The sequence below is a fragment of the Cephus cinctus genome, unplaced genomic scaffold (genome assembly GCF_000341935.2).
Source record: "Cephus cinctus unplaced genomic scaffold, Ccin1 Ccin1_scaffold0132, whole genome shotgun sequence".
In the NCBI taxonomy this organism is placed as follows: domain Eukaryota; kingdom Metazoa; phylum Arthropoda; class Insecta; order Hymenoptera; family Cephidae; genus Cephus; species Cephus cinctus.
In genome coordinates this window covers 532,175-537,786 of record NW_014332865.1, presented here as the reverse complement: position 1 = coordinate 537,786, position 5,612 = coordinate 532,175, and the positions used below count along the sequence as shown (strand labels likewise).

General features: G+C 48.9%; 1 protein-coding gene across 5 annotated transcripts in view; it reads right to left on the bottom strand.

The window, feature by feature from the left end:
- The window catches only part of LOC107263087 (max dimerization protein 1), a 123,893-nt gene that overhangs the window by 52,561 nt on the left and 65,720 nt on the right, over window positions 1-5,612 (bottom strand). The gene's annotated exons all lie outside the window — the stretch shown is intronic.

The following is a 5,612-nucleotide window of genomic DNA, read 5'->3' as shown; positions in this document are numbered from 1 at the left end:
GGGGGGAGGGGGGCAGGAGGGCTGGAAGGTAAAGATAGTATAAGGGATAGCTCGAAAAGTAGTGCCGGATAGTATAAGGGATAGTATAAGGGGTATCCCTACGGAAACTACGGGAAGAATTACCAAACGATTCCGTGTCCTAGGACGCTTTGCCTCCATATTTCAAGGCTATTTATCGCGCTGCGCTGTCGTAGTATTCACGCGCCTAATGGCCCGTGATCACGTCGATAGCCAGAATCGTATCATTTTTTCGACATCGTTCGTTCGTTCCTTCTTTCTTTTTATCTCGCTTACCCGACATATACAACCTAACCCTCGCCATTCGTTTCTAGCGTAAGTATCTTCAGTCATCATTCGAGGGGAGTGGATAGGAGACTGCCCCCCCCCCTCTTTTATAGGAATATCCCGTAAGCATTTATACTACGTTCATAAACCATATATCAATTTTATTGCCCGCTCAGCTTTATGCTTTGGGCTGTTTTTGTTAAGTGATATACACTACGCGAATCAAGTTCATTGGCAGGAAACAGTATTAGTTTTACTGGCAATGAATTTGAATTAAACAAGGGGCCATTATACGAAGCATGTATAATTTGCATGGAAACGACTGTTTACGTTTATTAAATGCCTATAAGAAAGAAAAAAAGAGGGGGAAGGGGGAGCTTCAAAAAAGTGCCAATAGTACATGCCATAAATATATATTTTTTTTATCATCGTCCATCGCATTTGACTTATCAGTGACCAGAAAACAATTCCGTTCTGTCCACGGTAACACGGAAGCAACATTTACCAGTCGTTTCCGGTACGTCAGTTTTCGGCGAAATCTCTTTATCAGCGGCAACTATACCCTATTGGCCTTACAGTATATTTACCATGTGATCCCGCCGGCCGAGCTGTCTTTCTCTCGAGAGCGCAAAAGCCCAGCGTGGACATCGACCTATATTAAATCCAGCATGTCTAAGGGGTAGCGAGGGAGGCGCAGCGGTATAGGGCCAAGGGCATAGAATTCCCATAGCGTACAGCGTCTAAGCGCCCTTACACGACCACTACCTTCTGACATGCGCCATTAGAGGTATTTAATTATAAGTTTATGTCCGGTTTATTGCCCGCTCTGGGGATGCCGATGGTCCCGGACCACCGGGGAGTTCGAGTTAAGCGAAGGGTGAGTGAGGCTGACGAGACGGACACGAGGATGCTTACTGGTAGGACACGGTCTCTCGTCCGTCCACCTCCCCCCACCCCCTGTCGTCTCTCTCTCGAGAGCAGTTACATAGGTATAGATTTTACGAGAAACAATAAGCCAGCTCGGACTTAATGACGTCATCAAACCGTATTATGCTTCAGCGACCACAGAACGGACAGTTTCTCTCGGAGAGTTCGCGCGTACACGAGGGTTATCAAAGGGCAGTTGAAACTTGTCATCCCCCTAAGGGCATAACCCTAGGTCTGTGCTCATCTGACCAGAGACTCTGTCGTGAATTCATGAAAACCGGACAAGAAATCCTCTAGGGGTGGTACCACTGCTCGCGGAGAGTTTTACAGGTAAGCCGCTTAAAAGCCGCGTTCTCCCATTTAAAACTAACGCTCACGGGTAATCCCCTGCGTTAAGCACTGGCGAGGTTCCCTGCTGTCGGTGACGTAACTATTATACACGTATACAGGTACAGTATTTTATAGGTAGCAGACGGGGAGCGTCCCGTTCGCGGAATAATAAAGTCCTTGGAATTATATAAAAGACTGGAGCCCTTTTGCCTTTCGTAGCTTCGTAAGGTTCGGCGGAACGAGATAGCGGGACGCTGTAGGCTTTAATATCCTGGTTTCACTACTCGTCTCTTTCTATCTCTCTATCCGTCTCTTCGCCACTCGTTCTCTCTCTCTCTCTCTAACCCGGAGGATCGGACTAGTTCTGGACCAGTTCGATCAAGGAGATGGCATACACGCGTCTCAAGTTATATTAGGTTGGGGAAAAAGAAATCCATTATTTCTACGTTTACTTCAAGACTTCATTTAACATGGTTCGGATTGTCCCGATTTAGGTCAAACATGTACCGTTTTGTTATATAATTTTTGTGCCATTTTTAAGGTAACTTCGTAATGCTTCTTCTCATAGAAGCCCTGGTCCCCAGTGCCGAGAAGCTCGATGAAGCTGTTTTCACAATCTCCTCTTGATGCCAATTTTCTTATCACTAAGGAAGTTTTTCAATGATGAAAAACGATGGTAATCGCTTGGTGCCAGGTCCGGACTATAAGGTGGATGCATCAGAACTTCCCAATCATGTTCCCGGACTTTCTGGCGAGTCGCTATAGACGTGCGTGGTCTGGCGTCGTCTGGCGTCGTCCTGATGAAACACAACATCTTTCCTGTTGGCCGATTGCGGCCGCTTCCGGTCGATCGCTAGCTTCAAGCGGTCCGACCGTTGACAGTAGAGGTCCGAATTAAGTGTTTGACCATATGGAAGCAGCTCATAGTAGATGATTCCTTTCCAGTCCCACCAAATGCACAGCAAAACCTTCCTGGCGGTTATTCCTTGTTTGGCCACCGTGTTCCAGTTGCTTCACCGCGCTTTGACCACGACCGTTTTCGCACAATATTCTCGTATACGACCCATTCTTCATCCACAGTCACCATCCGTTTAAGAAATGGGTCGATTTCGTTCCGGTTCCGCCAAGACTTCGCAGATGGAAATTCGATCCATTAAGTGTTCTCACGTCGATTCGTGTAGCAACGAAACATCGAGCTTCTTCTTGAATCCAGCTTTATGAAGATGGTTTAAAACTGTTTTGCGATCGATCTTCAGCTCCTGGGCGATGCTACGACGACTGCTAACATGCCGATCTGCTTCGATCATTTCCATGATTCTATCGAGATTTTCGACGACTGGCCTACCTGTGCGAGGTGCATCTTTAACATCGAAAATACCGGAACGGAATCGACGAGACCAAAGTTGCGCGTAACTGGCTGTGACGGTATCGGGACCATAAACACTATTCACGATTTCAGCCGCCTGGCTTGCATTTTCACGTTTGTCAAAGCAAAATTGTAAAATATTTTCTCTTTGTTAGCTTCCATCCTTTGCCACCCTATAACTCAAAAGTGAATCAACCAATCAAGAAACTATAGAAGAATTTTTTTTAGTATGGAATGTCACTTTCACAACGAGCACAAGTCTAAACTTTTCTGGATAATACTTTACGAGATATATATATATATATATCATTATAGCCATCAGGCGAAAAAATAATGGATTTCCTTTTCCCCGACCTAATATATATTCTACGTGTTCCTTCGCGTGCATATACGCATATCTACAAGGTGCATGTATACATAGGTATGCATGTGAATTAAAGACAGAGGAAATGACTGCGCAGCGCCAGGAGTTGACGATAGTTGAAAATTAGTGACTAATTCGGGTAAAGTTTGGCCAAGCGATTCGAGGAAGGGAGCTAGAATTTGGCGGTTAGGAGCGTAGTCTACGTAGCTCGGCAGGATGGTACTCGTGAAGACGTGGTACGCGAGACGTAATACGTAACACATAGGTCCCAAGTCCTATAGGTCCTCGGAGCCATAACTCGCGTAGCTCGGTGTGGCGTCAGAGAACGAGGACGAGGATGGCGGTTCTGCACGTCGACTGCGGAAACCAGCACAGAGAGTCCTGGTGGAACCGCACCTGACGACAGGAACCCGTTCCCCTGCACCCGACGCGACGCCAACTCCGAAGGAACTCCTGGCAGTCGTACAGCATCGCACACTCGACGTCTGGCGTCTCCGACACGTCTTCAACTTGCCAAGCTAATAGGACAAACTTGCCTGAGAAACCTTTGAGTCCTCGGCGAGGGCACTTCCATCCTGGCGACACCAAAGACTCCTCCTCTATTGCTCTATTAGCTTGCTTTAAGCTTTGTAACTAATATGCCACTCTCTCTCTTTCTCTCTCTCTCTCTCTCCCCCCCCCCTTCTTCTCTCCTTCCTTACTCGTGCCTCTCTCTGACATTTACAATATATGCATATATGCAGATACAAAGCACCTATATGTACATACATACTTCCAGAACGTCCCAGTGGACTCCAGTCCCATCAGCGACTCCACTTGGCTCTCGTATGTCCCGTATATAAAATGAATGGAGGGGAGGATTGAAGGGGACAAAAAAAAGATTAAACAAACTCGGCGGTACGTCGTTACGTGGAAAAGGATCCTTTACTCGCTTTAACCACGCGAGATTTTCTTGGAGATCATCCCGAGCTCTCTCGCGACGGTTTACTTTACGAGATCGGAGGGGGGATCGTCGGTCGGATCTCGGGGAGCGTGTTGCATTGTTGCACCGAGATGCATCATAGGTGCACAACGTGGAGCCCGATGCGTACGCTGGGTCAGTGTGATGGCTTATCGGCGCAACGCGCCACGTCGACGTGCAGGAGAGACGGAGAGACGACGGAATGAGGGCGAGAGAGAGAGAGAGAGAGAGAGAGAGAGAGAGGTAGAGTCACGCGAAGGACCGGTAGAAGGAGAACCGTAAAGTTACGAGGCTGTTGACAAGCGGCTGTTAAGCCGATCTAACTCATGGCCGGCCAATGCACTCGCCGCGGCCAGGCTTGGCTGCAGCCACGCACTTACGTACTCGTAATACCGAATACAGGCCGTCCCAGGGGCAGCCACCAACAACGGCCAAGCCGATTATCGCCAAACTCCCAGGCTCTCTATATATACACTGTGCGGACTCCCTACAGTGCCGATATAGCCATCTTACTCTCCCGTTGGCTCAGCAAAAAGGAATGGCAGCCGCGCGAAGACGAAAGAGCACCTTGGAACACTTGCATTCAACTTCTCGTACGGCCCTTTCTATGACTTCCAACTGATCTGGCAAATGCAGGTTTACGCTTACCGTTGGTATACGCGTATGCGTATGCAATCGGTCGATCGGCTTCGCACGCAGGGTACTAAACCTTCGCAGCTCGGTACAGTCGGGTGATAGGGGACACGCATTGCGTGTTTACGCGTCCTGCTATGCATATATGGTGTCGACTCAATTCACGCGAGCTCGTGTCGTGACCTTACTCGGAACCGTGCGGTCCTTGCGGCATGGCCGGGACGAGTACTGGGAAGCGTGAAACGGGAAGCTCTGGAGAACCGAGTACGGGACTCGTGCAAGATACGGAGGTTCCTATGGGAGCCATGGATCCTGATGCTACCAGGCGATTCCCAGTTTGGCTGAAGCCGGTGCGCCTTCCGCCATCTGATCTCATCCGGGTTCCATGTGGTCGTCCTCCAAGGGCATCGGGTTCTGGCAGAAATTTATGGAGGGCACCATATAGGAACGTGGGGCGAAGAGGGTCTCTCTCTTCCACAGGGTCCCCGTGACCCGTATGTGCTTCTGGATATACTGTGCCCAGACACTGGTTTTGCTTAATTAAACTACGTCTAGCTGGTAGACCTCGTAGTCCTCATCCTGCCATAGAGATCGAGCAACAACAAAGGCATACCGGGTGCAGCGTGCCTTCATTAGGACTCCTCCGGGTACGTAATCCAAAACATCCCTGGTGAGCTGGGGCTGGAATACGTTTATGAGGGTTATAAGGGTAATGGGGGGGGGGGGGGGGGGGAGTAGCACAGTGG